Source organism: Herpailurus yagouaroundi, unplaced genomic scaffold (assembly GCF_014898765.1).
Source record: "Herpailurus yagouaroundi ecotype Mexico unplaced genomic scaffold, PumYag 165, whole genome shotgun sequence".
Classification (NCBI taxonomy): Eukaryota; Metazoa; Chordata; class Mammalia; order Carnivora; family Felidae; genus Herpailurus; species Herpailurus yagouaroundi.
Window position 1 is genome coordinate 15,188,456 of NW_024412406.1, and position 17,948 is coordinate 15,206,403.

The following is a 17,948-nucleotide window of genomic DNA, read 5'->3' on the forward strand; positions in this document are numbered from 1 at the left end:
GGAATGCAAATCAAAAATCACACGAGATAACACCTCACACATGTCAGAATGACTAAAATCAAAAGCATAAGAAATAGCAAGTATTGGTGAGGATGTGGAGCAAAAAGAATCCTTGTGTGTTGTTGGTAGGAATGCAAACTGGTGCAGCCACCAGGTAAAACAGTATGGAAATTCTTTAAAAAATTAAAAATAGAACTAGTGTCTCATCTAGTAATTCCACTACTGGTTATTTACCCAGGGAATACAAAAACATGTTTTCAAAAGGTTATATGCACCTCTATGTTTATTGCAGCATTATTTAGAATAGCATAAATATGGAAGCAACCCAAATGTCCATTTATAGATGAATGGATAAAGAAGCGGTATACATACACATTGGAATATTACTCAGTCATAAAAAATTATGAAATCTTGCCATTTGCAGCAAATGGTTGGATGTAGAGAGTATAATGGCAAGTGAAGTAAGTTAGTCAGAGAATGACAAATACCATATGGTTTTACTCATGCATGGAATTTAAGAAACAAAACAAATAAACAATGAAAAAAAAAAAGAGACAAACAGAAAAACCAGACTCTTAACTATAAAGAACAACCTAATGGATACCAAACTAATGGGGGAATGGGTGAAAGAGGTGAAGGTGATTAAAAGTAGACTTATGGTGATGAGTGCTGAGTAATGTATAGAACTGTTCAATGACTATAATGTACCTCTGAAACCAATATAACATTGTATTTTAATTATACGGCAAATTTAAAAAGCAGTAAGAAAGCAAGCGATCCAACTAGAAAATTGTCAAAAGACACGAACAGAGATTTCATCAGGAGGATACACACTTGGCAAATAAGCACATGAAAAGATGTCAGTCTCATTAGCCATCAGGTAAACGCAAATTAAAACTTCAAAGATACATCAATATAAATCTAGCAAGATGACTGAAATAAAAAATAGTGACCATATCTAATGCTGGCAGTGACTAGAATACACTAGATCACTCATGTATTGCTGGTGGGAATGTAAAATGGTAGGTTACTATGGGAAAAAGTTTGGAAGATTCTTATAAAATTAAATATGCCAATGTCTCTTACCAACCATTTACACTCCTGAGTATTTACCCCAGAGAAACAAAGACATGTTTACATAAAAACCTATGCACGATTGTTCGCGGCAGCTTTAGTCATAATTGTCCCAAACTGGAAACAGTGCAGATGTTCAACAGGTAAGTGGCTAATAAAACTATGGTAGAGTCAAACCATAGCAAAGGAAAGGAACAAGCTTTTGATACATGCAACAACTTGCTTGAACCTCCAGGGAGAAAAAAGCTAATCTCTAAAGTTTATGTACCGCATGAATCCATTAATACAATATCTTGAGATAACAAAATTGTCAAAATGGAGAGCAGATTTGTGGTAGTCAGGGATTAGGGATGAGAATCAGGGAAAAGCTGGAGGTGTGGCAGGAGAGAGGCGGGTTTGGTTTAAAAGAGCAACATGAAGGATCCTTCTGGTGACAGAAATTTCCAGCATCTTGACTGTGATGGTAAACTGCATAACTTACACATGTGATAAAATCATATATAATTACACACACACACACACACACACACACACACACACACACACGTACCAGTAAAACTGGAGAAATGTAAGATCACTGGACTGCATTAATATCGATATAGTGGTTGTGATATACTGCAGCATTATACAAAGGAAAAAACTGGGTAAAGGGTATAAATGATCCCTTTGTATTATTTTTTTCCAACTGGCTGTGAATCCACAATCATCTTAACAAACAGAAAAAGTGAGTGTTGGGGGGCCTGGGTGGCTCAGTCAGTTGTGCATCCGACTTCAGCTCAGGTCATGGTCTCGAGGTCCATGGGTTCGGGCCCTGCTTCGGGCTCTGTTCTGACAGCTCAGAGCCTGGAGCCTGCTTCAGATTCTGTGTCTCCCTCCCTCTCTCTGTTCCTCCCCCTCTTGTGCTCTGTCTCTCTTGGTCTCTCAAGAATAAATAAACGTTAAAAAAAAAACTTTTTTTTAAAAAGTGAGTGTTAATTCCTAGATTGTTTGAGTATCTTAGTCAGGAACGCTTGACAATTTGGGGTCAGGGAATCTAAATCCTCAGACCCAATCCACTGTCTGTGATGAGTTAACAGTTTCTCATCTTCAAATAAATACTTAAGGATCTTCACAGTATATTAAGACTGCATAGACTTTAATTTTTTTTTATCACTGTCAATAGTTTCTCTCTCTCTCTTTGTAATGTTAGCAGAAATAAATAAGAGTCATTTCCAAAGCTTCCTTTGAATGAGAGCTGGAGTCCTATTTATTCATGACTGGACTACAAGAACAACATAGGGCAGACCAGGGCTATTACTTAATAAGCACCAGCCTAAGAGAGTTGAGCAAACAGCCTCCATTTATTTCAAATAATTGCTGAAACAAAGAATGGAATAATGAGAGAATAAGCATAAGGTATTAATTGAGTCACTGTCTCCATTTCTTCCTGGGAAAATGCAAAAATATAAAACACACACACTCAAAAGGATACACTGAAATCCCTTTAGAGATGCCTTTCATTTCATTGGGAGACAGGAAATGACTTAAATAGATTTTATGGTATTCTTAAGAAATAAATTACCTTGAGTGATGAAATGATGTAAATCTTAAATAGTGTGTTCTGTGAAAATGTCATGGAGAAGGGTTCTATAGCCGCAGATCTTTTATCTAAAAATAAACACAGAACAGCAATTACTCACTGCCCCTGTGTAAAACACTGAGCCATTGCAGTTGCATAATTTTTTTTTAATTCTGAAGTATTCAGTATTTTGTTTGCAACACCTTTCCCAACATGAACATACTCCTTCCACATGAATAAAGACATTTGTGCTTTCTTTGAGTCAGATTGTTTAATAGACAAACTCTCAGAAGAGTCAGTCTGAATCACAAAGTCCTATGTCTGCGAAACAGTCTTTTCTTTCTTTTATCTATTTACCATCTTTGTCGTGTGAGAAATGAGTATTCACCTTTATATCCATGTCACTCGTATGTGCAGAGCTGGCCTGTATCAATTATCTTTTTTTTTTTTATCTTTTGTATTCAAATCATTCGGTTAGATTTGGAACAATTTATCTTGCTCCTTTAAAAGATATTCTATACTACTCTAATCTCTGTTTTCTGTGAATGCATATGATCTCATATTCCTGAAATCGAAACTACTTTTCCAAGACACACTTTCCCACATCATTCATGAAATATCACTTTATTGTATTAGTTTTGGGGCTGCTGTAGCCAAATAACACAGACTGGGTTTAAAACAAAAGAAAGCCATTCTCTCACAGTTTTTGGTCTGGAGTCCAAAATCAAGGTGTTGGTAGGCCATGGTCTCACTAAAAACTCTTGGGAAAAACCCTTCCTTGCCTCTCTTAGTTTTTGCTGGTTGCTGGCAATCCTTACCATTCGTTGGCTTGAGGCTGCATCATTGCAATTTTGGTTTTCACTGTTACATGGCATTATCTCTGTGTATCTCTGTGTCCAAAGTCCCCTTGTCTTATGTGGACACCAGTCATAGGTTTGGGCCCACTCAAATTCAATATGACCTCATCTTACTTTGATTATATCAACAAAGACCTGATTTACAAGTAAGGTCATATTCACACATACTGAGGGTTAGGACTTGAACATATATCATTTCTGGGGACACAACTCAACCCACAACAATTGTGAAAATGTATTTTGACTTATGCTGATAGATTAGGATTTAGAAAATATTTATTAGCAAATAAAGTCCACATGGAACTTGAAGGTTAATGAAATTTTCTCTGATTATTGTTTTCTTAATGCAATGAAACTAATTTAAAAATTTTTTTAAATTAAAAAAATATAAACATTTTCAACCTTTCTAAATTTTTTTTTCAACGTTTATTTATTTTGGGGACAGAGAGAGACAGAGCATGAACGGGGGAGGGGCAGAGAGAGAGGGAGACACAGAATCGGAAACAGGCTCCAGGCTCCGAGCCATCAGCCCAGAGCCCGACGCGGGGCTCGAACTCACGGACCGCGAGATCGTGACCTGGCTGAAGTCGGACGCTTAACCGACTGCCCCACCCAGGCGCCCCTCAACTTTTCTAAATTAATTTGTAAGATGCAACTTGAATGGAGAACAATTAAATCATGTTCACAGTTGAGCACAATTTATATATTTTTTAAAATTATTTTTGAAGCTTATTTATTTTGAGAGAGAGAGAGAGAGAGAACACAAGAGGGGCAGAGAGGGAGAGAGAGAGAATCCCAAGCCGGTTCAGCGCTGGCAGCATAGAGCACAGCACAAGGCTGATCTCAAACCATGAGACCATTACCCCAGTTGAAATCCAGAGTCTGATGCCCAACCGACTGAGCCACTCAGGCACCCCTTCATATGGTATTTTAAATAGTGAATTGTTTTCTTTCTGTATGGATGATTCAAGAATATGGCATGAAATTGAAAAGCAAAAAAGGAAATGATCTTCTACCTCTTGTCTTTTAGCTACCTAATTTCCTTATGTGAATCCTTCCAGAAATATTCTTTACATATTTGCATGTACAAGCACCTCTCTCTCTCTCTCTCTCTCTTTCATCTATCTATTAAAACTCAGAACACACAAATGGTAGCATACTATACACATTCTACACATTTCTCGTTCATTTCATAATAAACAAAACTTTTTTTACTCCTTACTCCCCTGTAGGTACTATCCTTCTCGTCTCGTTTATAGCAAAAACACATCAACAAAGCCATCTATACTCATTGTTTGCTTTCATTCACATCCTCCTTTCTCCTACCCTCCACTCCCACCTCAATCAGAATGGTCCACACCATCTACAATAGCTGTCTCCTCCTTCACTGCTACTGTCATTTTATCTTGCTTTCTGTGTATCTCTTGTCTTTAGTGTCCTCGTACCTGTTGTGCTCCTAGCAGTTTGATGATGAAAAATGTTATCTCATGGTTTTAATTGCACTTCTCTTAAGATGAGTGAGGATGACCATCTTTTTAGATGAGTTATTTCTATTTCTGCTTCAGCGCACTATCTGTACATGTTTTTTGCTTATTTTTCAATTAGGTTTTGGTTTTATTCCTATTGACTTATAGAAACTTTCATATATCAGAAGAATTAGGTCTTTTTTTCTGACACGCTCTTTACCACCATACAGTAGTCTTTCCTTTCTTTACTCGGCCATTCTCATCTGGATTTAAATACTCTTTGCTTCTTATCAAGCTCTGTCCATTTACTGTACTATTGAAATATCCTGTGTTTCTACTACAGTATCCATGAATGAGATATAAACATTGTCATCTTACATCCTGTTCCCTCGCCCTCCTTCACACAAAGTTGGATGCTCAGTTACTCAGTTACTCTGAAGAGTACTTGATTTCCGTAAGAACATTTTAATCTTATTTTCTGTTCTGTGTATCATCAAAATGTGTAAATTTGCCATTAGTTAGCAATTTGGAATATTTATAAATAAGGTTCCGTGCTAGAGAACATAACTCTACCTCTGCCATTCCGAGAACCACTCAGGTTTCCTGTTTTGCTTTCTTCACTAGAGACCTTTGAACCACACGAGCTAATCCCTGTTAGCAACCGTTGAAGACCGTCAGCTCATTGTAACTGTAACTATATCAGTAATCATAACCTCTTTTAACTTTATGTTTATAAGTTACTTAAAAATCTGTTAGAAAGAAGTGAATCGTAAAAATGCATTTTTTTTTGGTATAGCACCCAGCAGAATATCTGATACATACACCCAAAAAATGAGATGCTGATGATAATAAACTCTATAATACTTTGCTCAAGGTAAAAAGGCTTTACCTAATGTAGATTGTTGAAATGGTGAAATATAGCATAAATTTCCAAAAAGTAATAAAATTATTGATTAGCTACAGTACATACTTTTTGCTATAATATAAATCAACAGCATAAGGTGTTTGCTTATAGCTAGGTTGTATTAGACAATATGTGCAGCTTGAGGTAGATTTGTTACTTATTCACTATGCAGAATATAGCAATTATAGATTTTCATTCACTATCTCTCCTTATCATAAGAAATAGATGATTTGCTTATCCTGTAAATTTGTGAAAATGTGGAGCCCTTCTGCACAGAACGTACTTGATGCGACTGGGAAGCAGAGATACATGCATTCTTACAGGTCAGGTTGAGCACATAATTTTCAGTCCCTTGAAAAAAGGAAGCAAAAACTCACAAACCACATCTTCGATGCAAGATTTCTGGCACAGTGAGTGAGATTCAAGGCAGAATTTTATGGGACACTTTGTATTAAATTAAAATCTGTATTTAAATTTAAACTGACTTTTGAATGCATTAGACAAAGAAAGACAAATTCTATTTTAAACCCAGTACACTGGAGTAAACAACTAATATACATAATTTTATACATAAAAAAAATTACATAGGACTGTTATAATAAAAGCCAGATTGAGTTCTGCTGAAATTTGATAAGGCTTGAAGTGATTTCATTAAAATAAAGGAGAAAATTTCAAGTGAATTAAAAATGGAAAACTAGGTGCAATCAAGCTCAGTATCATTCTTATTTTTTGAAATAATTCAATTATTCATTATTGAGTATATATGATATATGCCAAGATTATTTGGGCACGAGAATGAATGAATAAATCATGTTAATGGTCCGATATTCTAACTGGTTCCTTGGACTAAACCTTTAAGATTTTCATAAATATTTTAATTTTATTTTGCTGTGAAAATACCTGCCCTTCAAAAGTTTCTTGTATTCATTCTCTTCATTTAAGTTTTTCTTCTCCACCCTCACCCCCCAAGATTCAGGTCAATTTCTGCCCCTTCTTTACCATCTTTTCTAACTTCTTTGGTGCACGTTTTTCTAAAGTATGCATTGTGTGATCAGTAAATGCTTGTTAATGTAATAGCCACGATGTAGCCAGCATTCAAACGTACTACAAATATGCCTTCAACTACATTCATTTTTATGAGTAAAAATGTGGGTCAGGTACTATGTGGTAAGTGGAAGTCAAGTGGAAGAGGGAAACATAGACACCCCTAACTAAAGAGTTTCCATAATTCAGTAGATTTGGATAACTACCTAATACATTGAAGATAAGTATATTTCAACTTAAGAAGGTTGCATGATTGCAAGAGTCAAACTTACACAGTAGAGTTGCCAGATTTGGCACTTCAAAATACAGGACACTCAGTTAAATTTGCATTTCAGATAAACACTGAATAATTTTTTAGTATAAGTATGTTGCTGTTTATCTGAAATTTAAATTTAACCAGGCTTCCTGTGTTTTGTCTGGCAACCCTAAACTTGAGGTGTAGTTCTCTTAGCCTGGTTCATTCTGAAGACCAAGGTTGGCTTCAGTAATGGGGAAGTTAGTGGGCACACTGCCACTTTGTGGCAGCCAAGAGCAATGACATTACAGCTCCTTGTGGAGCTATGGGCGTTCATTTTCATTGTGCAGAACACATCAAGTACCAGGAAAGGCTAAAGTGCCCTTTAAAGAAAGAAGTATGGACATTACCACATTTATCTCCCATAACATTAGTTTTGGTTGGCATGGCGACAAGAATTATCTGCTTTCTGAAGAATGGATATTCCAGCATTTCTAGATAAGGTTTTGAAGAAATGGGAAAATGACTCTACTGGTGAAGATTCCCAGTAACAATACGTAAACTGTTCTCAGGTGACAAACGGTGATTATAAAGAACTGCTTACAAGAACATGACGTTTCGAACTGCTAATATGATTTTGTTTTTTATAGCAAACCAATATTTGGGAGAAGGATAAAATAATTTCCTGAAGTTTGCATATCAGATCAATAACAGAGCTGGAGAGAAGAGTAATAATCTCCTGACTTCTGACCCTTGAAACCTTTCATTAGCCCGGAATCACCATTGTTTTCTGAAGTGAATCTCTTTCAGGCACCCTAAAATATTAGTCCAGAAATACTAGCCACACATGTGGTAGTGATAATCTTGTGACAACTTAAGACATCCTATTGAAACTGAAAAATTCCAAATTAAATTTGTCAACTATCTTTAGAATCTCCAAAGCAAACAGAACTTTCAAAAATTCATTTGCCCTTGTCCTTTCTCCTAATTTACTGTCATAATTGTATTTTCATGTTCTTTGGAAAAAGTGGGTATTCTTGAAAAATAGTGATTTTTTTTAAGTTTCTTTACTTATTTTGAGAGAGAGAGCGGGGGGTGGGGGGCAGAGAGAGAGAATGAGAGAGAGAGAGAGTCCCAGGCAGGCTCTGCACTGTCAGCATAGAGCCTGATGCGGGGGGCTCGAACCCACAAAACCATAAGATCATGACCTGGGCAGAAACCAAGAGTCAGATGCTTAACCGACTGAGCCACCCAGACGCCCCTAGGATGGTGATTTTTTTAAATCTACACAAGACTGTATAGAAAGTTAATCGATAGTAAGCTACCAAACACTTATTCACTAACACTGTCAAAAGTTTTAATTAAGCTTGAATTTCATGTGGCTACACTTAAATATTTGAACCTAGACAATAAACAAAGGTAGAAAATGGAGGTTCAAATGTATACCAAATCATTATTTTTATTCATAGTAGAAACTATAGTTTCTTTGTATAGTCTACATTGAAACATTTAAAGCTGTTTTTACCCTGAAAAATATGAAGAGATTAGACCCTGAGGCTGTTACATTAGAAAATAAAAAGTTATTCTAAAAAACAAAATCATGGTCCTGCTAATCAGTGAGCAGAGGCAAACACTGGTAGACTTAACCAGAACTGCGGTTTGGTACAATACTTTATTTATTTATTTAAAAATTTTTTTGAATGTTTTGCTTATTTTTGAGAGGGAGAGTTGGAGTACGAGTTGGGGAAGGGCAGAGAGAGAGGGACACACAGAATCCACCAAACAGGCTGCAGGCTCCAGGCTCTGAGCTGTCAGCACAGAACCTGATGTGGGGCTCGAACCTGTGAACCATGAAATCGTGACCTGAGTCGCGGTCAGATGCTTAACTGACTGAGCCACCCAGATGCCCCTGGGTACAAAACTTTATTAAGGATGTTTCACCTTAATCTTGATGGAAAATCACCCAATAAATCAAAATTGTAGTAATTTGTCTACAGACTGTAGACAATTTGAGAAATATGCGTATGTCACATTATTTAGTTTAGCAATCTGCCAAACATGCCATGTAATCCTGTGATAGAAGAAAAAGGGCAAGGTCACTCTGGCCTTAACCGCTTACTGGCAGAGCGTTGACCTTGTGCAATGAACTGAGTGTTCCAGAAAATAAGCAGTTAGCATAGAGAAAGGAGATAATATGAGACTGGGTGGGAAATTATTGTGAAAAGAATCTATTCTGTTAGCACCGGATCCTTTGGGATATTAAGTGACTTACAGCATATGAAAAGATGACTCTAATGAATTCAGACAAAATCAGTACTGCCCCAGAATGCTGTTCTAAAATACATGCTTGTGTCGTAAAATAAGCTGATAAATGGGTGGTGGTATTGGAAAGTGTTTCTATTTTAGACGTAGTCAATCATAACCTCTGGACCTCTTTTGCTACCTTTCTCCATAAAAACATACTGACTCCTAAGTTTTTGAATATAAACACAAAGGTGTGTTCCTTTTTTTTCTGTTATTTGTTTTGTCTGCTGTTCTTTCTTTTTGGTCAGCCTTCTGCAATATTCTGCCTCTTTGGTATGTCTGAATAGTATCCAGTTCCATTTGAATCACTTCCTTCCTATTCTTAATGCGAATGATGTCATAAAAATGATGTGTGCATGAAGAGTTTCTCCTGGAGCTCACACAACAAGTCACAGTAATTGTCTTATCTTTGACAGTGAAGAAAATCTTGAAATAGATGAACAATTTTAATCCATAGACACCCAAGTCACTTTTAAAACTCGATTTCATTTTATCAAGATGCAGTCCTAAGAGATAGTACAATAACAAAATTGAAGGCAAGACCATTCACTTAAAATGTAGACATATTTTGCTGGGCTTAAAAGAAACAGGCAACATACAAACTCTGAGGCTCCTAACAGTTATTTTGATTGCTAGTTCAATTTTGATAGCATGTGAGTGATTATGTCCTTGAGAAGAGCTAAAACTTCAAAACAATACCCTCATCTGAAAGTTTGCCTTTTGGTCATCTAATACGAATTACCAGTTACTAATGTGAACAGCCTGCGGAAGGTTAATTTCAGAACTGAAATGATTAAAAAACCATGGTGAAGAAACTCATAGTTTCATGCCTTGAAATTCTGGCAATGTTCCTGGACCTATGCAGGGCCTTCAGAATTATTAATAATGTTTAAAAAGTGGACCTGGAACGAAAAATCCAAATTCTACCCAGAAATACAAAACAGATCTTTCTTCTATTCATCTTAATTTTCATGTTGTTTCATCTGAGTCCAGTTTTTATAGCATAAAATCTGTTTTTGAGCATTGCAGTCTTTCTCACCTGTTCATGTTATGTATGGGTCAAGCCAAAATTTCCTTAACTCCAATTATTGGCACTGAGGCCATTTCTAATGTTCTAAGTGTCTCCATTTTCAAATGCAGAAATGGAAAAGGTGAGAAAGTGACAACTGTGGAAAGGCACTGCTGCAAAAGAGCCACTCCTTCTTTGTGACATTGCTCAAGTGTCACCTCCTATGTAAAGTTTTTCCAGACTTCTCCACCCACCCAGAGTACTAGCTGGACCCTCCTGCATTCCCGTAACATCCATCGGTGTTATGCCCTCACTACACTATGAGCTCTTAGAGTTGGCTGTTCTGTTTCTTATTTGTAACTATAGTGCCCAGAACATTGACCTTGACAAATAAGTGAAGGTACGAATGAATGGACAGATCTGCAAAGTACTTGGAATCGCTCTGTACACTAACGAAAAGTGGCAACCTTAATTAGTTTGGGACCAAATATTGAGTTGTCTGATTAAGTACTCAAGTCTGAGTGAATTAGTGAGGTTAAAAAACAAAAACAAAACTTGTAAGTCTGGTGAATACCGTTTGCAGGTTAAGATGTTAAGTTTCAGGCAAACTTTTGTTATTCTCACCTAAAAAAAAACTGTGTTCTGTAGTCTTTTATTTCATTGGTTTTCTAATACTTTGTGGTTAATGGTCAACACTCTTGGTTACAAGTGACAGAAATCATCTCTCACAAACTTAAGTTAAAAGGAGGAATTTATTGGCTCACAGAAGGGTGATGGAAGAGCTGGCCTTGGGCCTTAAACAAAATTGGAATTCTCTCTCTTTCTCTTTCTCTATGCATTTTCTATTTGGCTTCATACTCTCCTTCTACAGATGGATTTTCTTCCTTTCTTCACCGTACTGAATGGAGATCACAACCATATTGCAGCACGGGCTTCACACTCCATGATTTCCACCCCCCCAGAGATGAAAAGTGTTCTCACAAGCTTTAGATACAAAATCTCAGGAAGCATTTATGTAGTCTAGCTGTGCCTCTATCTGAACTGAGGCCACAGAGATGGTTTTTCCATGCTGGGTTTTGTGTCTGCCTTTGAAATCAGGCCAAGATCTATTAATAGAAAAGGAAAGAGTTCATTTGAGGCAGACAAAGACAATGGCTAATACAAGGAGAGATGTCACATTTCCCTTTATTTCTTTGTAAAGAACCTCTCAATAATTCCAACCAACCTGAGAAAAGTGTTCAGTCCTTGACCAAGATTGTGAGTCATGTCAGCTACCAGTAGAGGCCATTCATGGTGTTAGAGATGGCTCCGGATGGAGACGGTAAAGAGAAAACCCATTGTGGAGGACCAGTAGGAAAGTAAAAACTTGAGTCACAAAGAGAAAGGAAGTAGGGATTCTTTCCAGCCAAGAGTTCTTATTCATGGAATGTAGTGGCAGTCACCAGAATGCTCTGCCCAGACTACTGCTGATTAAAGGGCACCAAATAATTGATTTATCATCTTATATGCTGAATTTAACTTAGTTTGAGGCACAATGGAATTTTGTGATATACATAGAGGGCAAAGTAGGACAGCAGCAAAAATATTCTCAAGACTTGTCCAAACTGATTACCGTCACATGGACAATAAACTTGAAGACTGAACTTTGAGCCTAGCTATAGATAACTGTAGTAAACATCTAAGTATTGTGAACTAAATTTTACTAAATTTCTACCTTTAGAAACTTCCCAAGTTTGTATTATTTACAAATGACTCAGTGTGTGTGTGTGTGTGTGTGTGTGTGTGTGTGTGTGTGTGTTTTAAGATTCCAAGCCAGAATGGTGTGCTATTCTGCAGAGCTGGCAGAGTAGAATGCCAACTAAGACTTTTTCCTTATTTTTAGACATCTACCGGAATAGTTTATTCACATTTAAAAAGCCAACTTTACTGTAACTATTGTACTGTGAAATCTTTTACTAAATCTTCCTACTTAACAGATTTCCTTAGTATTCCATGAGTAAGAGTGATAAGACCAGAGCATAATTACATTCATTTTGAGTTCTTTGCACACAAGTCTTGACTGGTATGTGAATAAGCATTTAAAACTATTCATTTCTGGGGCGCCTGGGTGGCTCAGTCGGTTAAGTGTCCGACTTCGGCTCAGGTCATGATCTCGCGATTCGTGAGTTCAAGCCCCGCGTCGGGCTCTGTGCTGACAGCTCAGAGCCTGGAGCCTGTTTCAGATTCTGTGTCTCCCTCTCTCTCTGACCTCCCCCGTTCATGCTCTGTCTCTCTCTGTCTCAAAAATAAATAAACGTTAAAAAAATTAAAAAAAATAAAGTTGATATATTAAAAATAAAAATATAAAAATAAATAAAACTATTCATTTCTATGAAAAAAATGGTGGTTTTTAAGGAAAAAAAATGGTGTTTTTAAGGTAGTTCTTCCTGCATGATGGTCAGAAATACACTTGGACATGCAGTCTAAGTTACCAAGATCCAGGAATCAGAGTGATCGACCTCTTTCAACATTTCGTTTAGTATTTCCTGTTTGCAATAGTAAGCAAACATCAAGAATGAACGAAGGCATTGTATCAAATATGTATTTTTTTTTGAGAGAGAGATAGAAGGTGTAAGTGAGCGAGAGGCAGAGAGAGAAAGGGAGAGAGAGAGAGAGAGAGAGTGAAGTGGGGGCTCATCTGAAGCAGGGCTCAAGCTTACCTGAAGCAGGGCACAGATTTACCCTAAGTAGGACTTGAATTCATGAACTGTGAGATCATGACCTGACTGAGTTACCAAGGAACCCTGTATTTTTTTTTTAAAGTTTTTATTTATTTATTTTGAGAGAAAGAGAGCACAAGTCAGGGAGGGGCAGAGACAGACCGACACACAGAGAGAACCCCAAGTAGGGTCTGTGCTGTCAGTGTGGAACTCAATGTGGGGCTTGAACTGTGAGATCATGACCTGAGCCAAAATCAAGAGTCGGGCACTTAACCAGCTGAGCCACCCAGCTGCCCCTCTACTATGTATTTTTATAGACTTTTAAGGAGATATGCCTTAACTTACATAAAGTTGTCTAATAATGGAAATTCAAATCTCTGTTAAATGGCATTTTCTGTAAAAAAAAAAAAAGGCAATGAACTTTCCTGCATCTCTGGCATCTAGAGTTGGATTTATTTCTGTGCACAAGCTTTGTTCATTCATTACTTCATTCAGCAAATATTTCTTATACAATTATTAATTCCACAGAGCACATTATTTAAATCCCAAGAGCAAGCCAATCTATAACCTGTAATTTGCTTCCAAGACTTCAAAGCCGTAGATTCAGTCATGGTACTGATATATTAATGATGAATTTTTCATATGTAAGTGTGAAAAATGACCAGATAGCGCTGCTTGGCCATGTTTAAGCAATTTGGGTAAGTAGGATGGTTTGAATTTAGTCACTTTTATGTTATGAAAATAAAACATACTATATTTTTCTTGTATAATGATTTTCTTTTATATAAAGTAGTTTTTTTTTTTTTTTTAATCTTTTAGCTGACCATGGTCTCGTGACAAACATGGCATAAATAGGGAAAGTGCCAGAGGCCTCCTTGTGTTGCTGGGCTCAGAGAGGTGAAAGGGCTTGCAGGGTCATGGCGTGAATAGATGGGAATGTCTGACCTGCTGTTAGGCCATGTAAATTCAAGGGCACTCTCTCTGAAAACTTGGTGTATCACATCAATTCGAGAAAAGAGAAAACTTTCTGGCCCAGCATCACCTCATATTGTCTCCCTCTAGTTCATAACCTCTCAAGGACTCCACTTAACCAGTAGAACACCTAAAACAACCATTTACCCGTCTACTCAACGTCTAAGGCTATAGGGCTAGTCCAAAAACAGCACTATTTAAAAGAGAAGACTTTTATGAATTCCAATGAAACTCAAAGACCACTATCTTTGGATCATTTGCTTTTCTTGTTTATTTGAATTTAAACATCTACAGACAATTCTGGCAAAAAAGGATATTTTTCTCTTGAATTCTTAGCTATGTCACTGATTAACTATAAAGATAGAATTACCTCTGAGGTTAAAGCAAACCCTTGAGATTTAGTGGTTCACTGCAAGCACTTCCTCTAAGATTTTAGCAGTTCATGTTTGTGAAATTTCCTTGACTGAAGTTACTTGATATAGAAAATAAACTACCCTAATCAAATTCAGTAAGCATCCCACTATTTTCCTCTTTGGGCAACCTGGAAATCATGCCAGTTAGCTTCTACAGGGCTGCAGTATTGTGACTGGCAGAAGACCTAAGGAATGAAAACCAAGCAAAATAAGATGGAAAGGTCATATCAAGTTAGTGAACAAAACACTAAAAACACGGGTCATTCGGAAACTTCCCTCTACTAACTGCATTTTATATACAGGCTTGTATTTTATTTTTTGCACACTGATAAGAAATACTGAGTTTGAACGCGTTCCTTTTTCTTGATGTGCTTGTTGTAAAGCAATCCCATGCAGTGCCCCTGAGCAGCAGAGTTTCAGGACTGGTGTCCTCCAGCCCACTTCCAATGGCACTCATTTCTCACCACAAATCCTTTTTTGGGGGAAGACTAACATTAACAAGTCATTTAATAAAGCACATGGAATTGTCACGCTTAGTGCAAGCCTGGCTGTGAGAGACAAGAGGAGCAGTCTACCTGCTGGTAATTAAAAAGCTTCTTAACATGTAAAAGAAATATTGAGTATTTCCCCCTTACGTCACAAATGAAATCTAATCTACTCTAAATACCTCCGCGTGCTTTATAAAAACCTTTTCTTCAACAAACCTTATCCTCTACTATATTGGAAGTGAATTGAAATCATTTGCAAACGTTCAGTATGTATCAAACAAACCCCTTGTCATGTCATCTGTGTCTAAAAGACTATGGTTTGACCGCTTTCTTTTTTTCTGGACATTCTCTAAAATATATTATGTATCCGAAACACCGTAAAATGCCATTCCTTCCACCTTGCCCATTTAAAAGTGCTCCTTTAAATAGTTTACCAGGAGTGTTCTCTAGTTCCTTTCTTGATCCTCTTTAAGAATCAGTCAAGCAAATACTAGCTAAATTTATTTGCATTTATTAATGTGTCTAAGCCTGAACATTTCTTACTGAAGAGAAATCACAAGGCCAGAAAGAATAAAATTCAATTCTTGGCTGAAGCTCCAGTAGCATGGGGTAATATTAGATGAAAAATAGAGACTGAGGGAATGCAAACTCTAGTTTATTCAGTTCAACTGAGTTTCTTCCTGTTAAGGTACATTCTGTACCTTAAGATAGCTTCCCTCCCACTTACTAAATAACTCGGTTCTGACATCATAAAGAAAACTGCAATTCACATCACTAAGGCGAATGTCACCCAAAGATAGCTTGCTATTTTAAATAATATGGAAACTGCACTGGGATGACAGATAAGCAAAACAATCCACTTTATTTTTAACTGCTTTCGATGTGGTCCAGACCTAGAATATTCAGACAGAGGAATCGTGGAAGAGTTACTATTTTTTTTTTTTACACTAGATCACCCCTCCACACCTCAGACTACTCTTCTTCCACCCTCACCCCTAACCTGTTTGAGCAAAATTGAAGAGTCCAACTTTTCTTTTCTTGCCAGGAGACTAGTCCTGGGCTTAGTTTCAGAAGTTCTCAATCACTGGCAATTTTTCCTACAAGAGCACTCTCAGGTGTATTTCTAAGCAATGTCCCTTCTCTTGTTGGGGGAGATTAGAAAAGCTGTCTTCCTGGTGCCATATCAGCTCAAGGCTGGACTCAAATACTGAAATGCTCTGTCATTTGTCTCTGGCTCTCCGTCTTTGAGCAGATGTCCTGAGGCTCCATAGGAGGACCATGTTTCTGTCACAAACCAGCAACAGAAAACTGGGGTCACACCTACAGCTCACACTTTCCAGCTGGTATCAGACTGCATTGTTCTTTTTTTTTTTTTTAAGTTTATTTATTTATTTTGAGAGGTAGAGAGCGAACACGAGCAGGGAAGGGGCAGAGGGAAAGGGAGAGAGAGACAATCCCAAGCCGGCGCTGCACTGTCAGCCCAGAGCCCGACAGGGTACTGGCACTCATGAACCGTGAGATCTTGACCTGAGCCGAAGTCAAGAGTTGGACACTTAGCCTACTGAGCTACACAGGCTCCCCACAGTGCTTTGTTTGTAGTACTTGAAAACTGTGGCGTCACTTCCTTTTGGCTTCAGTGTTTCAGATGAGAAATCTGCTGTGTTCAAATTGGTGTTACCTATAGGTAATGGGTTATTTCTCTCTGGCTGCTCTCAAGGTTTTCTCTTTGCCTTTCATTCTCACAAAGTTAATTACGATACATCTCAGTTTAAATTTCTTTGGGTTTATCCTGTTTGAGGTTTGCTCAGCTTTTTGAATGTATATATTTATGTTTCCCACCAAATTGGGAGAGTTTCCCATCCCATTCTTTTTTCCCTTTTCTTCTCTGACTCCAAAGGTGTGAATATTAGAGTTTTCATTGTGGTCTTACAGGTTCTTGATACACTGTTCATTTTCTTTTTATCAGTTTACTTTCTCTCTGTCGTTCTGATTGGGTAAATTCTATATATCTGTCTTCAAATGCACGGATTCTGTCCTTTATTATCTCCATTCTATGACTAAGTCCATCCAGCAAGTCCTTATTATCAGTTGTTACATTTCTCAGGTCTAAAATTTCCATTGGGTTCTTTTCTCCCCACCCCGCAGTTTTATTGAGGTTTAAATACAAATAAAATTATAAGATGTTGATAGTGTATAATGTGATGATTTGATATATGTATACATTGTGAAAGGACCCATTAGATTAATTAACACATCCATCATTTCATATATTTACATTTTTAACATTTTTTTAAAGGATAACATTAAGTTGATAGAACAATTAAGAACATTAAGCTCTTGAAAACATTCAATTATACAATACAGTGTTATCAACTAGTATCATCTATTTGGACCTTTTAGTATAACTGTTATTTCTTTGCTAGGATTGACTTTCATTTTTAATTGTGTGAAGAGGATTCATAATTGCTTAATCAAGTATTTTGACGATGACTGCTTTAAAATCCTTGTCACTTAATTCCAACATCTGATCCATCTGGATGTTGGTGTTTGTTGATTTTCTTTTCTCATTCAAGTTGGGATTTTCTTGTGATTTTACAACTGTCTGCTGGACATTTTGGATATTAGATTATAAGACTCTGAAATCTACTTAGTCTTTTCTTTTTTTTTTCTTTTTTGTAATGTTTATTTTTGACAGAGGAGAGAGACAGAGCGTGAGCAGGGGAGGGGCCTAGAGAGAGGGAGACACAGAATCGGAAGCAGGCTCCAGGCTCTGAGCTGTCAGCACAGAACCCTATGTGGGGCTCAAACTCACAGACTGCGAGATCATGACCTGAGCCAAAGTTAGATGCTTAACAGACTGAGCCACCCAGGTGCCCCTCTTTCCTTTCCTTTCCTTTCCTTTCCTTTCCTTTCCTTTCCTTTCCT

At 37.2% G+C, this 17,948-nt stretch overlaps 1 long non-coding RNA gene across 1 annotated transcript in view; it reads right to left on the reverse strand.

Annotated features, from left to right (window-relative positions):
• LOC121038334 (uncharacterized) overlaps positions 1–17,948 on the reverse strand; it is an 86,466-nt gene that overhangs the window by 21,843 nt on the left and 46,675 nt on the right. Inside the window, exon 2 of the long non-coding RNA XR_005794299.1 lies at positions 2,636–2,721. This is a non-coding gene — a long non-coding RNA (uncharacterized LOC121038334). The remainder of the gene's footprint in view (positions 1–2,635; positions 2,722–17,948) is intronic.